The 27,000-nt window shown below is 43.4% G+C and overlaps 1 protein-coding gene across 1 annotated transcript in view; it reads right to left on the bottom strand.

The window, feature by feature from the left end:
• The window catches only part of LOC311123183 (forkhead box protein P1-like), a gene marked incomplete at its 3' end in the record, with an annotated part of 133,593 nt that extends 107,839 nt beyond the window's left edge, over positions 1–25,754 (bottom strand). The window contains exon 1 of the mRNA XM_084197445.1: positions 25,688–25,754. The remainder of the gene's footprint in view (positions 1–25,687) is intronic.
• Between the last annotated feature and the right edge of the window lie 1,246 nt (positions 25,755–27,000).

The raw sequence follows: 27,000 nt of genomic DNA, 5'->3' as shown, positions 1-27,000 counted from the left end.
CTGGCAACGTCCTGCGCCGGGAGCCGTACTGTCACATCTCCTCCCATTGCACCCCTCCGGCGCTCTGATTCGCCGGTCTACTGAGTCACCGGTCTGAGCGCACCACCTCGGCAAACACAGGAATGGAAACCCAACGCACCCTAATCACCTCCAGCGCACCTGCACCTCATCATCTCATCACCACCACTATATAGCCCTGGACTGTTCGTTCATTGTTGTGTGTAATTGTTAGCGTTGTGTCGTTTACTCGCTCTTTGTTATTCTCTTTCTCATTGTTAAGTAAACCTTTACCTTAATTCCTGCGTCTGCGTCCTGCCTCTTCGTATCCTCAGTACTCGTCACATTGAGTTGGAAGATTATACAGAAAGTAATGTGTTGGACCAGTTTAACTGAGGCAGAGCGGTCATTTAGGCTCAGAGCAATCTTCCCTCAACATTTTTTGGGCACTGAGCAAATTTCAGGTCTTTTGAGCCAAAAACTTTAATTTTGCAAGCATTCTGTGCAACTTACGGTGCGCATTAACAGTGAACACTGAGGCTGTACCCACTTTAAGTTACAATTTCAGACAGTGGCCAATAGGCTATTGTGGCTATTTGAGCATAATGTAGGCCTGTCAGAGTGGCCTTTCAACTAAACCAATGGAGCAAATGCCATGACATTTCCACATTGATATAGCTGTTGACTTCTATGATATCGCCTAAAATAGCCAATATGTGGTGTTCAATGTAGGCCTACATTCCATGAGACCTTTTGAAAACATTATGCATGGCTTGACATTAACCATTTTAGGACATATTGTCACGCCCTGGCTCTGGGGACTCTTAAATGTTGAGCCAGGGTGTGGATTTTTCTATATTTAGTTTTCTATGTTTTTTGTTCTAGATCGTTTAGATCTATGTTGGCCAGGGTGGTTCCCAATCAGACGCAGCTGTAGCTCGTTGTCTCTGATTGTGGACCATACTTAGGCATCCTGTTGGCACCAGTTAGTTTGTGGGATGTTGTTCCGTAAAGGTTTGTGTTGTTGTAACCTCAGGACTTCACGTATCGTTCGTTTTGTTGTTTTGTTCGTGTGTTGTGTACTAAATAAAATGTACGCTTATCACGCTGCGCCTTGGTTCCATGAGTCATCAGTCAACGTGCGTGACAGAAGATCCCAACCAGAAAAGGACCAAGCAGCGTGTCCAGGAACAGACAGCCTGGACTTGGGAGGAGATCCTGGACGGGAAGGGATCCTGGACTTGGGAAGAGATTCAGGCCGGAATGGATCGCCGTCCTTGGGAGGAGACTGTGGAGGCGCGCTACAGAGAGGAGCAGCGGCATCGCAGAGGGTATCGGCCGAGGAGGAAGCCCGAGAGACAGCCCCAATATATATTTTTTGGGGGGGGCTAAAAGGGTGGTTGGCGGAGCCTAGAGTTAGAGCAGAGCCAACTCCCCGTACTCAGGCTAGGAAGCGTGAGACTGGGCAGGCTCCGTGTTATGCGGAGCCACGTACTGTGCCGCGAGTATTCCGGCACAGTCCTGTATGTCCTGTGCTAGCATCACGCACGTGTCGTGCAAAGATGGGCATGCAGCCAGGACGGGGTGTGCCGGCTCAACGCTTGTGGCCTCCAGTACGCCTCCTCGGTCCCGTATATCCTGCGCCAGTGCCACGTGCTGTAGCGCCAGTACGAGTGCACAGCCCTGTACGTCCTGTGCTGATGCCTCACACATATTGTGTGGAAATAGGCATTAAGCCAGGACGGGTTGTGTCAGCTCTCCGCTCCAGACCTCCAGTCCGCCTCCACAGTCCGGCCCGGCCCGTTCCGGCTCCCCGCACCAAGCCAGTGGTGCGTGTTCCCAGTCCAGCCCGGCCTGTTCCTTCTCCCCGCACCAAGCCAGTGGTGCGTGTTCCCAGTCCAGCCGGGCCTGTTCCTGTCCCTCGCACCAAGCCAGTGGTGCGCGTCGCCAGTTCGGCCCGGCCCGTTCCGGCTCCCCGCACCAAGCCAGTGGTGCGTGTTCCCAGTCCAGCCGGGCCTGTTCCTGTCCCTCGCACCAAGCCAGTGGTGCGCATCGCCAGTTCGGCCCGGCCCGTTCCGGCTCCCCGCACCAAGCCAGTGGTGCGTGTTCCCAGTCCAGACCAGGGGCGCAACGGGGAGGTGGAGAAAAGGTGGTGGTCACGCCCGGAGCCAGATCCGCCTCCGAGGCGGAATGCCCACCCGGCCCCTACCCTCTTGTGTTTGTGTGGCGTGGTCGCAGTCCGCGCCTTTGGGGGGGGGGGTTACTGTAACGCCCTGGCTCTGGGGACTCTTAAATGTTGAGCCAGGGTGTGGATTTTTCTATGTTTAGTTTTCTATGTTTTTTGTTCTAGATCGTTTAGATCTATGTTGGCCAGGGTGGTTCCCAATCAGAGGCAGCTGTAGCTCGTTGTCTCTGATTGGGGACCATACTTAGGCAGCCTGTTGGCACCAGTTAGTTTGTGGGATCTTGTTCCGTAAAGGTTTGTGTTGTTGTAACCTCAGGACTTCACGTATCGTTAGTTTTGTTGTTTTGTTCGTGTGTTGTGTACTAAATAAAATGTACGCTTATCACGCTGCGCCTTGGTTCCACGAGTCATCAGTCAACGTGCGTGACACATATGTTTTACTTGTCAGAAAGCTCAAATCACTTTATAAAAATAAGAAATTATCTAACACAATTGGCCAAATAGGTGACTGACTATTGTGTTGTGTTATATGTTGCTAGAAACCACTTTACTAAATCAAATTAATTGTTATCATTATTATTACCATACAGAGAATCATACAAATATGTATCCTACCGTCTGCCTATTGGCTTATTTGTATATTCAAGCGTGTCTATAAAAAAATTGGACACTGCCACTTTAAGTACAAAAAAAAAGCTCTTTACCTAACTTGCTTTTCAAAGACAGTAGCTACGTTCCATCCAATTGGCGCCAAATTTTCATACAAATACTAAAAAATCTGCATAAAGACAATGTGCGCATTTTCCCTCCAGTGGTGTGTTTCCACCAAACTGACTTGTTGCGGAGAAAAATCAGTGTGTGATGACGTAGTGCACACAAAATGTATTTTTATGCTTACGTTTTCATATACTGAATATTCAATGTGTTTCCATCGCATTTTCAACTCTACTGATAGTTTTGTCACAAAAACGTTTGCGTTAAATAGCAAATGTGCCTACTCTGGTCTTGGCACATGCACTCTAGCCAACAGCTCGCAGATACTGTAAGGTAGGCTTATACGGTATGACTTTACTCGCATGAAAATTGTGGATGGAAACATGGTTAGTTACAGTGAGGGAAAAAAGTATTTGATCCCCTGCTGATTTTGTACGTTTGCCCACTGACAAAGAAATGATCAGTCTATAATTTTAATGGTAGGTTTATTTAAACAGTGAGAGACAGAATAACAACAACAAAAATCCAGAAAAACACATGTCAAAAATGTTATAAATTGATTTGCATTTTAATGAGGGAAATAAGTATTTGACCCCCTCTCAATCAGAAAGATTTCTGGCTCCCAGGTGTCTTTTATACAGGTAACGAGCTGAGATTAGGAGATACTCTTAAAGGGAGTGCTCCTAATCTCAGTTTGTTACCTGTATAAAAGACACCTGTCCACAGAATCAATCAATCAGATTCCAAACTCTCCACCATGGCCAAGACCAAAGAGCTCTCCAAGGATGTCAGGGACAAGATTGTATACCTACACAAGGCTGGAATGGGCTACAAGACCATCGCCAAGCAGCTTGGTGAGAAGGTGACAACAGTTGGTGCGATTATTCGCAAATGGAAGAAACACAAAAGTGCTGTCAATCTCCCTCAGCCTGGGGCTCCATGCAAGATCTCACCTCGTGGAGTTGCAATGATCATGAGAACGGTGAGGAATCAGCCCAGAACTACACGGGAAGATCTTGTCAATGATCTCAAGGCAGCTGGGACCATAGTCACCACGAAAACAATTGGTAACACACTACGCCATGAAGGACTGAAATCCTGCAGCGCCCTCAAGGTCCCCCTGCTCAAGAAAGCACATATACAGGGCCGTCTGAAGTTTGCCAATGAACATCTGAATGATTCAGAGGAGAACTGGGTGAAAGTGTTGTGGTCAGATGAGACCAAAATCGAGCTTTTTGGCATCAACTCAACTCGCCATGTTTGGAGGAGGAGGAATGCTGCCTATGACCCCAAAAACACCATCCCCACCATCAAACATGGAGGTGGAAACATTATGCTTTTTCTGCTAAGGGGACGGGACAACTTCACCGCATCAAAGGGACGATGGACGGGGCCATGTACCGTCAAATCTTGGGTGAGAACCTCCTTCCCTCGGCCAGGGCATTGAAAATGGGTCGTGGATGGGTATTCCAGCATGACAATGACCCAAAACACACGGCCAAGGCAACAAAGGAGTGGCTCAAGAAGAAGCACATTAAGGTCCTGGAGTGGCCTAGCCAGTCTCCAGACCTTAATCCCATAGAAAATCTGTTGAGGGAGCTGAAGGTTAGAGTTGCCAAACGTCAGCCTCGAAACCTTAATGACTTGGAGAAGATCTGCAAAGAGGAGTGGAACAAAATCCCTCCTGAGATGTGTGCAAACCTGGTGGCCAACTACAAGAAACGTCTGACCTCTGTGATTGCCAACAAGGGTTTTGCCACCAAGTACTAAGTCATGTTTTGCAGAGGGGTCAAATACTTATTTTCCTCATTAAAATGCAAATCAATGTATAACATTTTTGTCTGTCTCTCACTGTTCAAATAAACCTACCATTAAAATTATAGACTGATCATGTCTTTGTCAGTGGGCAAACATACAAAATCAGCAGGGGATCAAATACTTTTTTCCCTCACTGTATGTACAAGTTTTGTGCTCTTGAAGGAAGCAATCACTCTCCCATTGCTGACCAATATTAGCTATAAACGGGCTAGTAACTCACTAACTAACTAACTAAAAAATTTGCACATGCAGTTACACGGCTCTGCTCTGTGATCTCAAATGTGCACCTAGGCTACTCTCTGAAAATTGTATCTGTTTAAAGCCAGGAAAGACCTTTTTGTGAAGTTCAATCTCGTGCGTCTCTGGGCGGGCTGGCAATTCTTCTGCGTGGGACTGCTCCAGGAGCCGCGCACCCATACAGCTTAGAGGGAACATTGAGCCAGAGTACAACAGATTGCAACTTTGAACTTTTTACAAATAATTAATCTCAATGCCCTCCAATGAGCCAAGATGCCGCTACTAAATTCTATGAGATGAGGTGAAAATCAATGCAATTGTGTGGAAAAATGCTGAGAAGATGTGTTTTCTTGACGTTGAACTACACAACATCCAAGCAAGCACATTTCTTAATGGCCTCTTCCAACTCATTGGATAAGTTATGAGTGGCCATTAACCAATCAGGACAAAGGACCAAATACATTTTTGGCATCCCATTCATTGCTTTTGGCATGGGAGTGGACAGACCTCTGACCCCTGACTCCTCCCACTGCTTCCTCAGGTGCCATGTCTCTTAGACGTTACCGTGCTGGGTTGTGCCTAACAAGCATGTCATTCTTTTTCTTCCAGAGAGAGTACACCGGGTTAAAAATGAGGGGTACGTGCCTTCCATTCAGCAGTTAAATTGAAGGAAAAGGGCGCCAGGCTAAATACCAAAAGACCTTGTATGATTCTCAGCGCTTTAATGGAATCAGGCTTTAACAACTATTTTTCGTTAAATACAGCCCATGTCAGGAGGATGCATCCCACTCATAAAGCAGCAAAATGACAATGTACAGTGGCACTAATACAAGGACATAGTTCATCATGACATTCTCTGCAATTCCCAACTGATTAGGGTCCTTATGTTGGAGGTCTGATTTATGTTACCATTTCCTCTCACCGATCAATGAATCTTAATGAATTGGTAAATAAGGGTGAAGATTACACTCTGTGACACTGCAACATTCCTCACCCTCAATGCTAGAGATTTATTTAGCCGATTAGAAAGTAACAGAGAAATTTGGCTGGCAGAAAAATAATATTCTTCATGGTAAAAAATTTAAAAGCATTCTCGCTGAAGGGTAATTGTATTGTCAGTGTTAACTCCATAAAATATTTACTCCCCGCTTCAAAATACAAAGGAGCTGCTGTGTTGGATCTGGACATGTTGCTTTCAGGGAAAGACAAAAGGAAAGTTTTCTAAATGTGAGGGAGGCTTTTTTTATTTATTTTTTATTTCACCTTTATTTATCCAGGTAAGCCAGTTGACAAGAAGTTATCATTTACAACTGCGACCTGGCCAAGATAAAGCAAAGCAGTGCGATAAAAACAACAACAACACAGAGTTACATATGGGATAAACAAAACGTACAGTCAATAACACAATAGAAAATATATATACAGTGTGTGCAAATGTAGTAAGTTATGGAGGTAAGGCAATAAATAGGCCATAGTGCAAAATAGTTACAATTTCGTATTAACACTGGAATGATAGATGTGCAAATAGAGATACTGGGTTGCAAAATTAGCAAAATAAATAACAATATGGGGATGAGGTAGTTGGGTGGGCTAATTTCAGAATGTCTGTGTACAGGTGCAGTGATCGGTAAGCTGCTCTGACAACTGACGCTTAAAGTTAGTGAGGGAGATAAGAGTCTCCAGCTTCAGAGATTTTTGCAGTTCGTTCCAGTCATTGGCAGCAGAGAACTGGAAGGAATGGCGGCCAAAGGAGGTGTTGGCTTTGGGGATGACCAGTGAGATATACCTGCTGGAGCGCAGACTACGGGTGGGTGTTGCTATGGTGACCAGTGAGCTAAGATAAGACGGGGATTTGCCTAGCAGTGATTTATAGATGACCTGGAGCCAGTGGGTTTGGCGACGAATATGTAGTGAGGGCCAGCCAACAAGAGCGTACTGGTCACAATGGTGGTGTCACGATCGTCATACGAAGCAGACCAAGGCGCAGCGTGAAATGCGTACATCTTTTATTTCAGTACATTCAAATACACAAAACAACAAAACGAAACGTGAAGTCCTCGGTCATACACACAAACCAACACGGATCATAGACTCTACACAACGAAACTAACACCCTGGCTCAACATACAAGAGTCCCCAGAGCCAGGGCGTGACAGTACCCCCCCCAAAGGCGCGGATCCGGCTCCGGGCGTGACCACAACCCTCTAACAACCCCCCCGTAGCGCCCCTGGTCTGGTCTGGCCCCACTGGCTGGAGCTGGACTGGACATTGGTGGAGCGGATTGCTTAGGCTCCGGTGTGGAGCAGCTGACCGGTACCTGACCAGGCTTGGTGCGGGGAGCAGGAACAGGCCGGACCGGACTGACGACGCGCACCATTGGCTTGGTGCGGGGAGCAGGAATGGGCCGGACCGGGCTGGCGACGCGCACCATAGGCTTGGTGCGAGGGGCAGGAACAGGCCGGACCGGGCTGTGGAGACGGACTGGAGGTCTGGAGCGAAGAGCTGACACAACCCGTCCTGGCTGAATGCCTATTTTTACACACTCTGTGTGAGGCATCAGCACAGGACGTACAGGGCTGTGTACTCGCACTGGCACTACAGCACGTGACACTGGCGCAGGATATCCGGGACCGAGGAGGGGTACTGGAGGCCACGAGCGTTGAGCCGGCACACTCCGTCCTGGCTGCATGCCCACCTTAGCACGACACGTGCGTGGTGCTCGCACAGGACGTACCGGACTGTGCCGGACCACTCGCGGCACAGTACGCAGCTCCGCATACCTCGGAACCTGCCCAGTCTCACGCTGCCTAGTACGGGGAGTTGGCTCTGCTCTACCTCTAGGCTCCGCCAACCTCCCTTCCAGCCCCCCAAACCCGGTGGCCTCCTCTCCTAATCCCCAAACTCGCCCTGTAGCTGCCTCCAGCAGCCCCGTCGTCCATGCCGTGTGCCCCCCCCTAAAAATGTTCATGGTGTTGCCTCTTGCGTGTCCGACGTCGGCCCGGTTGGCGCCGCTGCTCCTCTCTATGGCGCGCCTCCACCGTCTCCTCCCACGGACGGCGATCCATACCGGCCTGGATTTCCTCCCAAGTCCAGGACCCCTGCCCGTCCAAGATCTCCTCCCAAGTCCAGGCTGTCTGCTCCTGGGCACGCTGCTTGGTCCTGTTTTGGTGGGATATTCTGTCACGATCGTCATACGAAGCAGACCAAGGCGCAGCGTGAAATGCGTACATCTTTTATTTCAGTACTTTCAAATACACAAAACAACAAAACGAAACGTGAAGTCCTCGGTCATACACACAAACCAACACGGAACATAGACTCTACACAACGAAACTAACACCCTGGCTCAAAATACAAGAGTCCCCAGAGCCAGGGCGTGACAGGTGGGTAGTATATGGGGCTTTGGTGACAAAACAGATGGCACTGTGATAGACTACATCCAATTTGCTGAGTAGGGTGTTGGAGGCTATTTTGTAAATGACATCGTCGAAGTCAAGGATCGGTAGGATAGTCAGTTTTATGAGGGCATGTTTGGCAGCATGAGTGAAGGAGGCTTTGTTGCGAAATAGGAAGCTGATTCTAGATCAAACTTTTGATTGGAGTTGCTTAATGTGAGTCTGGAAGGAGAGTTACAGTCTAACCAGACACCTGGGTATTTGTAGTTGTCCACATACTCTAGGTCAGACCCGCCGAGAGTAGTGATTCTAGTCGGGTGGGCGGGTGCAAGCAGTGTTCGGTTGAAGAGCATGCATTTAGTGTTACTAGTGTTTAAGAGCAGTTGGAGGCTACGGAAGGAGTGTTGTATGGCGTTGAAGCTCGTTTGGAGGTTTGTTAACACAGTGTCCAATGAGGGCCAGATGTATACAAAATGGTGTCGTCCGCATAGAGGTGGATCCGAGCCTCATCAGCAGCAAGAGCGTCTTAATTGATATACACAGAGAATAGAGTCGGCCCGAGAATTGAACCCTGTGGCACCCCCATAGAGACGGCCAGAGGTCCAGACAACAGGCCCTCCGATTTGACACATTGAACTCTATCTGAGAAGTAGTTGGTTCTGAGAAGTAGTTGGTTCTGGGTTCTGGGGATCTCAGACGTTACGAAAGAGAGGTTGAACAGGCTCTCTTGTCTCATAGACTACACGTAACGTAGTACATGTAAATCCGGGACACTCAAATTAGTATGATACGTTCCGTTTGGTATGGTTACACAAGACAGAAGGTTAGTTAAGGCCAAAACTAAAGAAGGGTGGATGGGTGTGCATATAACGCGAACGTCTAGCAACCCAAAGGTTGCGTGTTAGAATCTCATCACGGACAACTTCATCATTTTAGCTAATTAGGAACTTTTCAACTACTTACTACTTTTTAGCTAATTTGCAACTACTTAGCATGTTAGCTAACCCTTCCCCTAACCTTAACCCTTTAACCTAACTCCTAACCCTAACCTTAACTTTCACCTTAACCCTAACCCCTAGCTAGCCACCTAGCTCAGGTTAGCGTTAGCCACCTAGCTAACGTTAGCCACAACAAATTGGAATTCATAACATATCATACGAAAAGGATGATGGACATCCACAAATTAATACAAACCATATGAAACGCAACATATCATACAAAATGGAGGGAGAAAGATGTACATTTGTTATGTTACGTCTACCCCTGAGTCCAGATTGAGCACAGGCATTCTTCTCTGAAATGAGCCAAAGTCCTTGACATTGACAATCCCCTGGCTGATCTGTTTGATCAGCATAAATACACCTCTGTGTGACAAACATGTTTACACTCACAGAGCAAACAGCACACAATGTCACCATTAGCTGCTGCTTCTCTAATGAAGATACCAAACCGCTATCAACAATTAGCTATGAAGTTATTCTGTGAAAACTTTCTCCATTGATATTTACATTTTAGATTTTTGTCATTTAGCAGACTTACAGTTAGTGAGTGCATACATTTTTTCATACTGGCCCCCCGTGGGAAACGAACCCACAACCCTGGCGTTGCAAGCGCCATGCTCTACCAACTGAGCTACACGGGGCCAGTATCTTTAATAATAATAAGGTATTTTCCAAGTATTTTCCCTTCAGGGAAATATTTGCATGCCCCTTTTATATGGACATGAATAACATATACTGTGCACCTGCCACCATTTTCCATGAATGCATGATTATACCATTATCTAAATGATCATTCTGTACGATAAAGATAAAGTGCAGTTTGACTACATAGACAGAAAAACATGTAGTTCCTATTCATTCATCTTTTTTTTCAAAGGAAGAATATCAAAATACAATTAACCCTTTGAAGAGATCTATTATCAACACGTTACTGAAAAGCCAACCAATATGACTGTAGATTAGGCTCAGATGATTCTTGGGACATCATTATAGCTTTACAGTTTGTAATGTTTTTTTTGGGGGTGGGGGATTAAAACATGCTAAAATGATGAACATGGGGTATGAGGGTCACAAATATATTTGTGTAGGACTACAAAGAGTGAAAAGCACCTCTACTTATTAATCCCAATTTTTTAAAGGAACACTTAAAGCGGTAATGAGCTCTTTTATGTATTATATATTGTGACTGGATTTAGTGTGAGGAAGCGTCTCCACATCAAACAGGCTGGTCTGCTATTAAGCACAGGGCTGTGAGATGATCCTGCTGCTGCTATGTGAAAAGGAGTGGAAAATTAAAGCTGAAGCAGAGCAGGAAAGGGCTTAATTTACTGGCATGTACAGTATGCAAATGAGATTACTCTCAGCTTAACTGCATCATTTATGTCCATAATAACAGCATCATCATTACGGGGCTCAAATTAAATTACACCACAATTAGCATATCAAAGTGATTGGGAAAAGTTGAAAACAAATACCCAATTGTGTTAATGAACATCTGTAATCACTGTGTAGACTCTCAATGAAAACATCCAAAACAAATATGTGTTTTGGAGAAGGGGAAGAAGATCCCTCCCAGGTGACAGGTCTGTGTGTTGGGTGGGGAGGGTCTTACCTGGTTGGCTCCACACACTTAGGTTACATTTGCCAAACCCTGTGTGATCAAAGACGCAATTTCCCACACTTGCCACTCATCAATAAAATACTTATCACTTCATGGCTGATTCAGAGAATGGGCTGCAGCTAAAGGCTTAGAGAAAACTCTTCTATTTTCAAAAACACCTTCACTATCACTGTGAGTCACACATACACACACACACACACACACACACACACAGGTTTAACCATTGCCTCTCCTGCTTTCTCTCTGATAAACATTGTGAATATTAACACCCCAATCCCCCAGCCCAGCCCCAACTGAGTGATGCCTAGCACTTCCTCAGGCCTCCAACACAAATCATGCACATCTTATTTATGTGTCCATGTCTGGAGGCAAAAGTCAGTCTGCATGTCATATTTCTCCTGTTTGATCCACCGCTTTTATACTTTCACGTCCCCACATTATTGATTTAATTCAGAATTTATGGCGCACTACATTTCAAACGTAAGTCAATCGCACGTCTTTCTTCCAGCATTTCCCCCCCTTTTGTCCTTTTTTGCCTTTCTCCATCCATCCAACAATAGAGGTAGCAGGCTAGTGATGTACACTATCAGAAATGGACTCTTCAAAATGTAAAGAAGTGTCATTTTATTTGATTCATTGAGGACTCCATTAAAGGCCATATTCCTTGGAAGTATGTAAATGATGTGCCTTTCAAGGTAGAGCTAGAGCAAATCCACTCCATCAGCTAATGACACCGCTCATTACATGCTGAGAGGCTGGCTAATGAAGGCTCGGCGGCTGGGCCGGCCGTTCACTCGCCCAGCGTAAAGCCCTATGAAATGCTAATATCTCACTTCTAATTAAAGGATACCAAGTCCAAATGCACCTTCACGGCCAGTAGCCGGCAACATACATTTTATTTTTCAACACTACACTACACCCAAAGATGTGCCTGAGCATCATTCCATTAATTCATATTTAATATCCCCACTTTTCCTCAGCTTCTCTCTCTCTCTCTCTCTCTCTCTCTCTCTCTCTCTCTCTCTCTCTCTCTCTCTCTCTCTCTCTCTCTCTCTCTCTCTCTCTCTCTCTCTCTCTCTCTCTCTCTCTCTCTCTCTCTCTCTCTCTCTCTCTCTCTCTCTCTCTCTCTCTCTCTCTCTCTCTCTCTCTCTCTCTCTCTCTCTCTCTCTCTCTCTCTCTCTCTCTCTCTCTCTCTCTCTAGCTTCATATTGAGAGCAGGCACATCATTACGCTTTGTGAGACTACATTTTGGCTGGTACACTCACTTTAACATGTGTCATAGAGGAAAAGGTCATTATGCAAAAATAAATAAAAGTAGAAAATACACCAGTATCGCCTCTCCACCTTTTGTATACAGTTACAATGTTTACACATCGTTGGCTGTAAATATGTTTACAAGAAAACATGCTGCCATGCTCAAAAACGGACCTTGAAGAACATCCTCATAAAGTTCATTAACGTCGGATAGGGCAGGCTTCCTCTTCCCAAAATAAAAATGTTTTATAAACATCCATATTGTGAACTAGAATACATCAAATACATTAAAAAAATCTACAAGAAAGTACATTTTAGCTAGGTGTGTAATTATTCATAAATAAATCACTACCTAACAGGGAAAACATATTTTATGGCATATAATGTAGTTGCAACAATGTGTCAGTTACAACAATGTGATGTTAAACAAAAATCAAATCACACATTACTAATTACTTAATCACACACACGCTAATTACTTTACCCAGAAGTGGCACCACAGGTCTCAGAGTGGTGGGGCCATTTTTTTTCTCCTGATGGTTAACTCCAGGTAAAAGTCCGGAACCTAGTTGTAGCAGGGACTTTAAAGGGATACTTCGGGATTTTGGCAATGAGGCCCTTTATCTACTTCCCCAGATTCAGATGAACTTGTGGATTCCATTTTTATGTCTCTGTGTCCAGTATGAAGGAAGTTAGAGGTAGTTTGGCAAGCCAATGCTAACTAGCGTTAGCATACTAGCAGATACCATAGACTTCCAGTCATTGCGCTAACACTAGTTAGCAATTGCGCTAGCGCTAGTTAGCAACTTCCTTCAAACTGCACGCAGAGACTTAAAATGGTATCCACAAGTTCATCTGACTCTGGGGAATTGCCAAAATCCCGAAGTATCCCTTTAAGGGTTGCCCTATTGCCTGGGGTAAGTGAACTGAGCAGTCGGGCAAGTTGAGCCTGCTCGTAAATTGCACCAGGTGATTTATTTTACTAAAAACAACAAAACTGTAAGGAATTCCAGTAGGCCTTGCCTAAAACGTATCTTTCTGGTTCATCCCCATTGTTTAAGTGAAAGACCGAAAATGTATGGCATTTAAAGCAGCCGGGCAAGATGAGCCTGTTCTGTTGTTGTCCCATTAGGCAGAGGATTTTTTAAAACTAAAATCAACCTAACTGCAAAGGATTCCAGTAGCCTAACATACTGTACACTGAGGCATCGCGTTATCCTATTTCTCTCAGGCGTGAGCTGAATGTAAAAATCTTGAAAATAGAACCAGAGCGTAATTTTAAGCTTGAGCAGTGCAAGCCTAACAAGTTATGGCATTTCTAAGTATAAACAACTATATTCCCATTTTCGGGCAAGTGACCATAATCTTCGGGCAACCAAAGAATACTGCTGACTTGGCCAATGGGAAAGTGCCTTTCATACCTTAAAGTCAATCACTGTGTAGGGTATGACATAGTGATTAATCAGAGTTTTTCTAATCAGGACACATACTGCAGTTTTAAACTCCTGGAAAAACTCCTGGCCCTATAGGGAGGATGAAAACCCTGTCAAACTGCAGCAACCTTATACTTGTTCATATAAATTCTATTTTAAAACTAGACTAGACTAACAGCAGGTTTTCCACTACATAGACACATAGATAACTGTGATTAGACAATATAACTAACAGGGGTGAGCTTGCTTTATGCAGGGTTGTATCATGTAGGCCTAAATTAAAAAGTGACCTGTGCATTAACACATTTAAGCCTATGTAATCACTATTTGTTGAAAAAAAATGGCCTACGTAGCCTAGCCAACTGAAGTTTGAATATAAACCAAATTTGATCACATTCACCAAAATATTGGCTTAGGCTATAAATACGTAATGTTCCTGCTTCGTTTCCCCAGGCCAGATGGAAAGGGCAAATAGGTAGGCTACAGTTGATCAGACTGATACAGCATGTCAGATCGCTAATGTTTAGGTGTAGGCTGCCACAACATTTCTCTAAACTTAGAGTTTTTGTTTGTGTCTGTCGAGAGTGAGTGAGTTCTTTTCCCGTTTGCTAAAATAATACAGAAGGAAAGTGGAGAGCGTGCTCTGCTTTCTATAGACGTGTGCCATGCCCGATCCGTGCGACCTGTGATTTCTGTGAAACTGATTGGTCAAGACACACACAACCTGCAGGACTTTGATAACATGGACATAGGCTGTTAAGGGACAGTTCGACATTTAATGCATCCCCCTCCCCAACATTAAATATATTGTCACACGACCTTCCCTTTGTACTGTAAAGAAAGGTGTGCACCCTCCCTCCTCATAAAATCTACTAAAAATAATGTTTAAGAACACAAATAACAATAACTGTAGCGACCCTGTGTTTACAAACGTGGATATCGACTTTGCCACTTCAGAATGCTTTTGTGGCATAGTCGACGACACGCAGGGCTACGGGCCAGAAGGTTGAGGGTCGCCGACCACCACGGACGAGTTCACTCTCCCTGCCTGTTTTATTAGACGTACACTACAATCAGATCCGGCTGCAGACAATGATCAGCTAGGTGGAAATCACATTTTCTAAATGTTTATGCTATATTTATAATTATAGAAAATATACGCAATAAATGTTCAACCTACACGTTTCTGTGCCAATGCACCACAACCAATAAGCAAAGCATACCAACTTTGGGTGCTTCAACTTCATGGTTTACGTTTTCAACACCACAATCTGCACAGTTTTGATGCTGGAATTATATTTTGGATGAACGTGCGCAGGTAGCCTACAGTAGCCTTCACAAGCATATTCAAACATTGTGACTGGTTGTGTTTATGCCACACATAAAAGGTCATACATTTTAAAAGTTAAATTATAAATATTTAGGATATATTGAAGAGTTAAGTTCTAGGTGCGCAAGGAATAGTCGCTCGGATTGGAGATGAGGCAGAGCACACATTAAGCTTTCCTTAATAACTGGGCCTGCTGGGAGCACATGTGGCTACATTATTATAGGACGACTTGAGAGAATGATGATCTGCAACAGACAGCGCATCTCAGTATCAGAACATAAAATACAGTGGGGAGAACAAGTATTTGATACACTGCCGATTTTGCAGGTTTTCCTACTTACAAAGCATGTAGAGGTCTGTACTTTTTATCATAGGTACACTTCAACTGTAAGAGACGGAATCTAAAACAAAAATCCAGAAAATCACATTGTATGATTTTTAAGTAATTAATTTGCATTTTATTGCATGACATAAGTATTTGATACATCATAAAAGCAGAACTTAATATTTGGTACAGAAACTTTTGTTTGCAATTACAGAGATCATACGTTTCCTGTAGGTCTTGACCAGATTTGCACACACTGCAGCAGGGATTTTGGCCCACTCCTCCATACAGACCTTCTCCAGATCCTTCAGGTTTCGGGGCTGTCGCTGGGCAATACGGACTTTCAGCTCCCTCCAAAGATTTTCTATTGGGTTCAGGTCTGGAGACTGGCTAGGCCACTCCAGGACTTTGAGATGCTTCTTACGGAGCCACTCCTTAGTTGCCCTGGCTGTGTGTTTCGGGACGTTGTCATGCTGGAAGACCCAGCCACGACCCATCTTCAATGCTCTTACTGAAGGAAGGAGGTTGTTGGCCAAGATCTCGCGATACATGGCCCGATCCATCCTCCCCTCAATACGGTGCAGTCGTCCTGTCCCCTTTGCAGAAAAGCATCCCCAAAGAATGATGTTTCCACCTCCATGCTTCACGGTTGGGATGGTGTTCTTGGGGTTGTACTCATCCTTCTTCTTCCTCCAAACACGGCGAGTGGAGTTTAGACCAAAAAGCTCTATTTTTGTCACATCAGACCACATGACCTTCTCCCATTCCTCCTCTGGATCATCCAGATGGTAATTGGCAAACTTCAGACGGGACATGCACTGGCTTGAGCAGGGGGACCTTGCGTGCGCTGCAGGATTTTAATCCATGACGGCGTAGTGTGTTACTAATGGTTTTCTTTGAGACTGTGGTCCCAGCTCTCTTCAGGTCATTGACCAGGTCCTGCCGTGTAGTTCTGGGCTGATCCCTCACCTTCCTCATGATCACTTATGCCCCACGAGGTGTGATCTTGCATGGAGCCGCAGACCGAGGGTGATTGACCGTCATCTTGAACTTCTTCCATTTTCTAATAATTGCGCCAACAGTTGTTGCCTTCTCACCAAGCTGCTTGCCTATTGTCCTGTAGCCCATTCCAGCCTTGTGCAGGTCTACAATTTTATCCCTGATGTCCTTACACAGCTCTCTGGTCTTGGCCATTGTGGAGAGGTTGGAGTCTGTTTGATTGAGTGTGTGGACAGGTGTCTTTTATACAGGTAACGAGTTCAAACAGGTGCAGTTAATACAGGTAATGAGTGGAGAACAGGAGGGCTTCTTAAAGAAAAACTAACAGGTCTGTGAGAGACGGAATTCTTACTGGTTGGTAGGTGATCAAATACTTATGTCATGCAATAAAATGCAAATTAATTACTTAAAAATCATACAATGTGATTATCTGGATTTTTGTTTTAGATTCCGTCTCTCACAGTTGAAGTGTACCTATGATAAAAATTACAGACCTCTACATGCTTTGTAAGTAGGAAAACCTGCAAAATCGGCAGTGTATCAAATACTTGTTCTCCCCACTGTACATCCAGACTGGCTTGCTACTGTGCCTTTCTAGACCTTATAAACTGTTGAGAGTAGACCCACAACTGATCTAAATGGAATTAATGGAATTAAATATTCAAATCACAGGGCTTTTGTGCCATTACTCAAATTACATTTTCACTGCAGTTTACAGCCTAGAGTAGAATGTTGTACTTACTTGAAAACAATAATGCAATTATTCATTGCAATGTGGTGTTGTAGGCTAGTCTAGGTAGGATAATTGTATTGTCCTTAAACAAGATCAATAGCTTTTGAGCTGCGTGTCTCATTTCTTCACTGTTCTTTCATCCACAATGACAATCCTGGCCTCTACGCTTATATTGAAAATTGGTGCCACTTTGAATAATTTTGTGTGGTATGATTGCTAGTTAGCATATTGCAGATCTGGACAAATGATCCACCTACCACTATTGTCAATATGAATGGTGGATAGAGGGCAGGACAGACAGTTAGACTGGTAGAATATATTGACCTGTGGTATAGTTTGTTCGAGGAAAAGCGCAGTGCATAAGGGACGTCCCAAAACACCTTGATATAGGGGAGGCGCATCCAAGCAGGATGGAAGAAATTATATAGTAAAACCTGCAAAAGGGTGAATGTAAACCAGGGGGAAAAAACACACTACCCTCCCCTGTGCCCAATAAAAAGCCAAAATAAATAGTTAGTTTTAGACAACTATATAACTCTCACAATACTGGACCAATCACACTCACTAACACTGAACAATCAAAGATATACACATGCTGTGAGGTGAAAAGAATGGAGGTAGTAACACAGCTTGTTACCACAACAGACAATGAGGGTAAACCCAAGTTAACAACCCACTACTTTAATAATTGAGACCAGGTGGTTATGGTTTACATCTTAAAATAACATTGTTTCATTTCATTTAGAAAACTCTGTTTAAATCATGTGCAGACATAGCAACTTTCAAACAAGTTAGGCTATATAATGATTCTGAAATTACCAAGTGCCGCTTGCTTACAACCCCCAAAATGTACAGACTCCAAATACTTTAATGTATTTTAAAGGCCCACTCCACTTTGGTCTTCCTAAACGTAAGGAACAAGATAGTAAAAAGAGAGAAATGCATGCATTTAAATGTCAATGTTAAGAATATATCACAACATCTGTTTGATCACGGCTCAAGTATTTTTCCAAGGGTTCTTACGCTCTATCCCTGTGTAAATCATGGAAGCTGACCTTCAACATTCCACATATCATCAACAGGCACAGATAATGCTGGGCAAATATCATAAAACGTGAGTATTTTAGGATTGAGGTGAGGCTGCCAACATCTTCAACCAACCAGGGAAAAGAAAGCCATGCATCTGAAAGCATATGCTGGTTTAACCTACCACCTAACCCACCAATGGAATACGGTAATTCCTACCTACAGGGTAAATGTCTGGGAAGACGGCATAGAACAAATGAAAGGATTCTCAATGTCCTCTAGGGGAGCTGAGAGACAGGTATCAGTCAAAGCCTATTTTGACAGAACCATTGACACTTAAACACATTCAACACAGCTCACAGCCAAGTCTATCTATCTTCAGTCCAAAGACAAGAAAAAACACTCCATATGCGGAGTGAGGTGATCTCATCATAGTGGAGAATAAGAAGGCTGGGGCAGGGGCTGGGGTTAGGGCAGATGCTGAGGCAGGGGTTGGGGCAGAGGCAGGTGTTGGGGCAGTGGTTGGGGTAGGGGCTGGGGCTGGGGAAGGGGGCTGGGGTTGGGGCAGGGGCTGGGGCAGGAGTTGGGGCTTGGGCAGGACCTACAACTGAATTGGCATCTGCTCTGCTCTGCAGCAGAGACAACAGACACTCTAAACACATCACTCTTATCCCCCCTGATAAATAACTAAACAAGGCAAACAGAGACAGATCAGTCAAGCTCCAAACAGCTAACACAGAGACAGGGAAAGAGATGGATAGAAAGATAGACAGAGACATAAAGAGAGAGAGAGAGAGAGAGAGAGAGAGAGAGAGAGAGAGAGAGAGAGAGAGAGAGAGAGAGAGAGAGAGAGAGAGAGAGAGAGAGAGAGAGAGAGAGAGAGAGAGAGAGAGTAGGGGAGGCAGGCTGGCGGTGGTATAGTGCGAGGGCACAGCGATGGGTAACAGGGGAGAGTGGATAAATATCACAGAGTAGCCTGAGCCAAGCACCATGGAAGGATGAGTATTGTAAGGCTGTGAAAGCTGGGCCTTTTTGCAGAGCTGTGACATTTGTTTCTTATTGTCTAAGTGGCAGTTAAAAGTGTCTCCCTGCGAGGGCCCCTCGGCTCTGTGCTGGGCTGCTTTAACAGGGAGGTAACCATATTAGGGCGTGTATGGTAAAGTAAACAATAACATAGTTGCAAAGAGATGGACATTTTTCAGCTAATGGTGTTTGTCATTCCTGTTTTCAGGGCTCTGTATGGCCCTGTACTTTTTCTCCTAGACCAGGGAGACTTTGTTTATGAAAACAACGTAGGAGCCAAGACTGAAACCGGTGCAAATCCCAGTAAATAAATATATGTTTAAAAATGCCTCAGCCTTTCTTGTTGGATTGCATTAAATAAACTCCCATCTTGAATGAAAAAGCTTTCCAGTCCCTCTCAAAAACGTTTTTCCGCTTCATGTGCATCTTTTAACTGTCTAATTTTAATTCAACATTTTAAATATTTGAACATTCTAATTTATTTGATGATCCAACAAGGGGAAGAAGAGGAAAACCTAATTGGCAACAATGTATAACGTGAATTAGAGCAGTTTGGCGAACTTGCAGTTGAATAAAATCAAAAAGGGATATTATTTGATATGTCTGGGTTGGAGGTTTCCATTTCTCACTAATCAAAACGGCATGTAGTGCTATTTGAATGTAATGTAACACTCATTCTACTTTCTGTTTCAGTGGTCACTTGTTCTCCTCTCCTTTTACTCCGTGTCATGGCTCTGGTCATCGCTCTATCTTCTCGGGATTAAAGAGAAGGCATGGCCACAATCTGGAAAACAATAACCATACTGAAGCCCATGTTTTCTCAATCCATTCATGGTAGCCCATTGCTACCTCAACAAGGGCCAAGTTACTAAAGTGTTTGGTTGTAGCCAACACCCAAGCCCAGCCAACCCAAGTCTTGCGTCCCAGACATCCCAGGCTTTCTAAGACATTGCGGCTGTTGAAAGGGTCTAGAAAACCCTAGTCTAACAGTTCACCGAGCCCTAGCAACCAAAATGTAACATATAACTGCAACGCCATAAATTCAGTGCAACAAAAACATAACTTCTTCCATATACTCTGCATGTCAACTTTCTTTGTTTAGTTCTCTCCCTCTAGCAGCCTTCCCAGTCCCCCTCTTAATCTCACACCAAAAATGCAAGCAGTTTATTTACACAATGCGAAAACCATTCCATTAAGTAGCCACACCAGGTGCTTTATCCGTAAAAGAGATTTGTTTTCTCAAATAAACGGAGAGCCGAAGGACTGCCAAAGTGATCTTGACCATCAAGTCAATTCAGCAATGTCAAAAACTTCCAAATAAGAACCAATACTTTTGAAATGTACCTTCCCTACATATTTAATATTCCATTTAAAGCTAGGCCTAATTACAAAGCCCAGAAATACAGCGCATTCGGAAATTATTCAGACCCCTTGACTTTTTCCATATTTTGTTACTTTACAGCCTTATTCTACAATGGATTAAATTCATGTTTTTCCTCATCAATCTACACACAATACCCCATAATGACAAAGATTTGGAAAGGCACATACCTGTCTATATAAAGTCCCAGAGTTGACAGTGCATGTCAGAGCAAAAACCAAGCCATGAGGTCGAAGGAATTGTCCGTAAAGCTCTGAGACAGGATTGGGTCGAGGCACAGATCTGGGGAAGTGTACCAAAACATTTCTGCAGCATTGAAGGTCCCCAAATACACAGTGGCCTCCATCATTCTTAAACGGAAGAAGTTTGGAACCACCAAGACTCTTCCTAGAGCTGGCCGCCTGGCCAAACTGAGCAATTGGGGGAGAAGGGCCTTGGTCAGGGAGGTGACCAAGAACCCAATGGTCACTCTGACAGCGCTCCAGAGTTCCTCTGTGGAGATGGGAGAACCTTCCATAAGCACAAACATCTCTGCAGCACTCCACCAATCAGGCCTTTATGGTAGAGTTGCCAGATGGAAGCCACTCCTCAGTAAAAGGCACATTTGGAGTTTGCCAAAGCCCGCTTGGAGTTTGCCAAAAGGCAGCTAAAGATTTTCATACAATGAGAAACAAGATTCTCTGGTCTGATGAAACCAAGATTGAACTCTCTGGCCTGAATGACAAGCGTCACGTCTGGAGGAAACATGGCACCATCCCTACGGTGAAGCATGGTGGTGGCAGCATCATCCTGTAGGGATGTTTTTCAGCGGCAGGGACTGGGAGACTAGTCAGGATTGAGGGAAAGATGAACGGAGCAAAGTACAGAGAGATCCTTGATGAAAACCTACTCCAGAGCGCTCAGGACCTCAGACTGGAGCAAAGGGTCACCTTCCAACAGGAACATGACCCTAAGCACACAGCCAAGACAACGCAGCAGTGGCTTCGGGACAAGTCTCTGAATGTCCTTGAGTGGCCCAGCCAGAGCCCGGACTTGAACCCGATCTAACATCTCTGGAGAGACCTGAAAATAGCTGTGCAGCGACGCTTCCCATCCAATCTGACAGAGCTTGAGAGGATCTGCAGAGAAGAATGGGAGAAACTCCCCAAATACAGGTGTGCCAAGCTTTTAGCGTCATACCCAAGAAGACTCAAGGCTGTAATTGCTGCCAAAAGTGCTTCAACAAAGTACTGAGTAAAGAGTCTGAATACTTACGTAAATGTGCTATTTCAGTTTTATATTGTTTATAAATTGTTTATAAATTGTTTTTGCTTCGTCATTATGGGTTATTGTGTGTAGATTGACGAGGGGAAAAAAACGATTTAATCAATTATAGAATAAGGCTGTAACGTAACAAAATTGTCCATAGTATGCATAGAACACCTGAGAAAAGATTAATTCAATTATTTGTAACTGGGAACAAGCAGCAGATAGGACTTTTTTCTTGCACCTATAATCAGACCTCTCAATGGTTTTGTCTATATATGAGGGTACACCGGTTCTCTAATATAGTCATATCAATATGGAAGTTGCTGGTCTTGACCCTCTCAAAAGGTTATAGGTAGTAATTTTGCTGATTAATTCAATTTCACATTTTGAGGCGGAAAGAGCAGGCCAAAGTCAAAGCCTCACAAAAGCCTTCTGGAGATTTGACACATTCTCTCACTTTTGTGATTTTCTTTTCATGTCTCTGTAAGACAACTCATCTGCGGGTGGAATTTGCTTACTGCTGTCGCCTCAGTCAATCTCACACAAAGACTCTGTCATGTTACACGTCTGCACCTGGTAGCAGCCTGACATCATCAAAGGCCTTCACTCTCCCAGACAGTGCTGAATTTATACATCCATCAATATGTTCCAAACCACAAAAAATAAAAAATGTCTGTGTGATGCTGATAGAAAAATAGATTGAAACTTGCCAAACACACTTTCCCCCCAAAAGGTATTTTAAGTAGCTTCAAGATAACACATCTGTGATAACACTATCAGTACAATTCTTTCTACTTTACAAGAGAAGATAATTCACATGAAAGTGCAGGAGATGACAAGAGAAAATAATGTTGCTCTATTCTCTGTGACATACTTTATTCTGAATACAGCATACATTTACCTATGCAACCTGTTTAGCCAGACAATAAAGAGCCTAGATACAGTATCTCCCAAAACCCGTTCTGATAGGACCTGATGTGCTGTGACTGGGGATCGAGAGAAGACAGTGTTTAGTAGGTGCTGACATATCCTGTGATCTAGATAAACTGGAACAAATAAAACCCAGTGTTGCTTTTTATGTTGGTCTCCATTGAAATGTCTTTGTACCCATCATTTTCCTACAGCTAGACTAGGGAAGCCGCCTCGCAGCTATTTTGCCTGTCACTGTTTTTAACTACTGCAGCCAAGCACTGAGAGTAGATTACTGTAGTTAGAGAACATGAAAAACACAGTGACAAACCTGCTAGTGGCAGAAACGTTTAACGTTCTTGTTAGCAATCACCCCCATGTGGCACTTTAGCAACAGCAAGTTGTTTATTATGTTCAGAGCTCAGCAAAAGTGATTAAAGAAACTCTTTAAGAATCCAAGTGTTATAAATGCATGGAAACACAGCCAGCTGTAAATGCCACCGAATTAGAAGCTTACCAACCCTAATACTAATATGGCAATTTTCAGCTTGATGCTGATATAAAGAAATTACTTTTTAAAGTAAGCAATAAATGCAGTCAAGAGAACTATGATGTGAGCTTTCTTCTTCCCAAAATAAATCTATACGCAACCTTTCTTTGGCCGGACTCATTAATTCACTTTTTATCCTTAATAAAAAGCTGCAGATTAGCAAAGTAACTTGAACAGCTTAACCAAAGTAATCTTGTCTGTGATCTTCAGAGACATTCAAATTCACAGCAGCGTAGTGAGTAATACGAGCAACCAACTGTTGGCATGATATGTTCTTCCTTTTGTTTGAATATGAAATTCAAATGAAGTTCAAACGGAGACAAGAGCATTTAAAATGAATCTAAATAGAAACACACACTGATGTTCTGAGGGAGAACTTCTTCCTGGAATGGGCCTTCGTCTGTTGACTTGATCTTCACCAACATATGAGGAAATAGGCAGAGAAACTAAGACCTGTATGGAGCATGATCTGAACCTACATATGTAGGATCTTAATTTGACCTATATTGTCACAGCAACAGGATTTTAATGTTTAGTCCATAATATTGCTTGTTCGGTGGTTAGGCTATTAGCTGGCCAAAAGTAGGCTACATGAAAAGTGCAATACTGTTAATACTGTATAACCGTGTGTTAGTGTGGGTTTTCAGTGAGTTTATGTAAATCACGAAGCTCATCTGCATTTCCTGCAAATTCTCAGCAACAAAAGAGTGATCAAATTAAGATCCTACAGCTGTAGCATCATTCAGCACGATGATAATTGAACTATCTGGCCAAGAGCCATCCTTACTGAAATCCAACCCTTTGTCAGGCTGCTTTAATTCATAATCCCTAAACAAATAAAGAAAAGATGAGCATGTGCAAACATACATGAGCACTAACAAACACATACACAAACAATGTACAATCACACAATGCATACCGTTTCTCGAAATAACAAGAGCGTCTCTTCCGTTTTCAACCCCATTGCACTTCACAACGGCTTTAAAGACTGAAGCATGGTAATCCTATAAGCTGCCACAGGGATTTCTGCATTAGCAATGCAATCAGAATCGCATTGGAAAGTTGTGTCAATAATTAGGCTGATTTTGGCACATTAACATTAATTACACAATAATTTGAAAGATTTCAGTCCTGATCTTACATCTGGAGAAAACAGCTGTGCTGTGGGCCTGGAGAGGACCTGCTTCAGAAGACTATGCAGAAAATGCACTCAGTTTAGATTTTTACCCTTCGGTCCACTGTTGCATTTTTTACCAAATGGAGAAGTGATTGGCTGAATTCAAACAGAGACGAGTATACGGCTGTTTAGCACGTTGGGATGATAGAGCAGGCAGGACAAACACAACACTCACTTCCTGCTCTGATAGTGAGAAACGCACAATCTTATTCAAATACTTAAATCCACACAAATTAAAGAGTTATGACATATGGAGCCCCTCTGAACTAAACACCTGACCGTTGGTGAACCTATTCTGTTGTCTCTCAATTTCCACAAATACAAAAAGCCTTCAAGCTCATATTCTTAAATTTGTCACACACTGTAGGACAGTTAAGATCACTCAATTCTATGTAGTGTTGGCCTATAGTGGTTAGTCACAACATAATAATATCGAGGTAGTTTGGCATCTCCCTGTTAAGAGTCTATGGGTGTAGACCTGCAGGGGTTTGTGCCCCTGCCTTTAGCTGTGAGCTGAGGGGCTGGGATGTTAAAGCCCATCACTGTCTACAAGGCTGTGAGAGACAGAACACAGACACACTGCTCCTCTGAAGCCTAGAGCTCCTGGCGTGTTAACACCCCCACCTCTCCCCACTGGATCACTCCAGTCTGCCTGCTTACATCCTGGGGCCCCAGCACATTGAGATATGTAGAGGGGTGTGAGGAGCACACACACACACAAACACACATACACAAGCACACATAAAGAAACACACTGATCCACCAAGAGCTGGATATTCCATCCATGAAAGGTCGCCTGGCCAAATAATCAGTAGATATGTAACCATGTATTAATCTACGGTTTCTCATGAGGAACTTTGACACTATATCATGACAGAGGCACAGTGTTGAGGGGAAATGAGGGGGAGAAGAGAAAATCCATGCCAATAACTCTTTTAGGTAAAATGCCCCTTTGGGAGTCCATAAACCTTAACTACTACATGTACCTACCTGTACTTGCACGCTAAAATATGATCTCTCTACAGGCAGAAGTCCACTACACACTACAGACCTCTTCTGCTTCCAGAACAAACTGTGCTGTATAACATCAACTACAATAAGTCATACATAGCTTCATCATGCAGTAGCATGATCATGATGAGATATTTCAACACTTACAGTCTCCGTGTACATTTTCAAGTGTTTGACAGTGAACCTTCAGAGCAAAGTCTTTGTTTCTACAAACATACAACCAAGGCAACCAGACTGCATCAGGTTATTTATTAAGCCAATCCGATACAACATTCACCCTCACACTGAGATTGGAGTCTAATGAATAATCGTGTGTTTACCTTCTACAAGGACTTGCTCGTTTAAAGCAATCTTCCGTTCCAGCGTAGTGACTTCAGCCTCCTTGCCCTACAGACAGAGGACGGGAATTAGAGGTTGTTATTGAATAATCACTGCCACTAACTACAGCATTTGCCATCAGCAATCACCAAAACAGAATCGCTGAAAGAAAAACAGACAAAATCAATGTTTATTAATCCTGCTTGCAGTATGAGCCCGCTCAACAGGATTGATCACAATTACACAAATAATGGGTATGGGTAACACACTTCTTCCTGGGTAATTATTAAGAAGTAGTCGATTTTTGTATTTCCTTCCTGATGTTTTTGTTTGTCTTTCCTTTTAATGGTGTCAGCAATCTCTCTTTGGACTGATTCTCAAGCATTGACATATACTAGTGCATGTACATAGCTATCCTAGCCTCATTGTCTAACGCATCTGTACATTTACATCTGGTTGATAAGCACAGTCATTCACTATACTATAGCCGTTGAGGATGATAAGACTAACAATGAAGTTGTTAAATGAAAATGACAGTTTATTTGCAAGACAAAAACTTTATTTTTTATTTTTTATTCCTTGCACCAGATGCCGCTATCATAAAAATGTCAAAGACGACTCCACCTGGTGGAAGAGCAAACCTGTCTTTCCCTCACTGGAAATTCTAGAGGATTCAGGAGCACACTAACTGTTCAGCATGCACTGTGTGCACTGTAAAATGAGCACTCAACCCCACAAAAAAATAAATCAAATCTTATTTTTATGGTAAACTGAAAAGTGACTATGGGGCAATATCTCAGAAGCATTTGAATAAAAGCATTAAAGCATATCCAAATATGAAAAAATACCAACTCTTTCACACTGTTCTTTTGTGCAGTTTACATTTGGCAGTCAAAGCTGTGGCCAGGCATTTTTGGAGCTCCAAAGTGTTTATCTAAAGCAGACTGTGCCTAGATAAAACACATGAGCCTGAACCTTGCCCAGTTACAGCATTAATTATCTGGTAAATGCCCTTGTTGAAAACACTAGTCAACATTAAACTCACTTTGAACTCGACAAGGGTCGAAAATCATACAAAATGGACTGTTCCTACACCACTCTCCTATTATTCTGATTCATTAGACTTCAATTAACATATCATCAATGACATCGTAAATCAATAGCGAGTGGTGACAAATGACAGATATTTTCAGTTTCAAACTACTAAACATCATTAATCCCTATCACCTGAAAAGGCCCAGGGAACTAAATGAGTTTACCCAATGCATAACATCCATTTAGATAAATGTTCCATGACTTTAATTATGGAAAATGT

Source organism: Coregonus lavaretus, assembly GCF_964263955.1.
Source record: "Coregonus lavaretus genome assembly, contig: HAP1_SCAFFOLD_1157, whole genome shotgun sequence".
Taxonomy (NCBI): domain Eukaryota; kingdom Metazoa; phylum Chordata; class Actinopteri; order Salmoniformes; family Salmonidae; genus Coregonus; species Coregonus lavaretus.
Note: the sequence above shows the minus strand (reverse complement) of the source record. Positions and strands in the feature narration are given on the sequence as shown.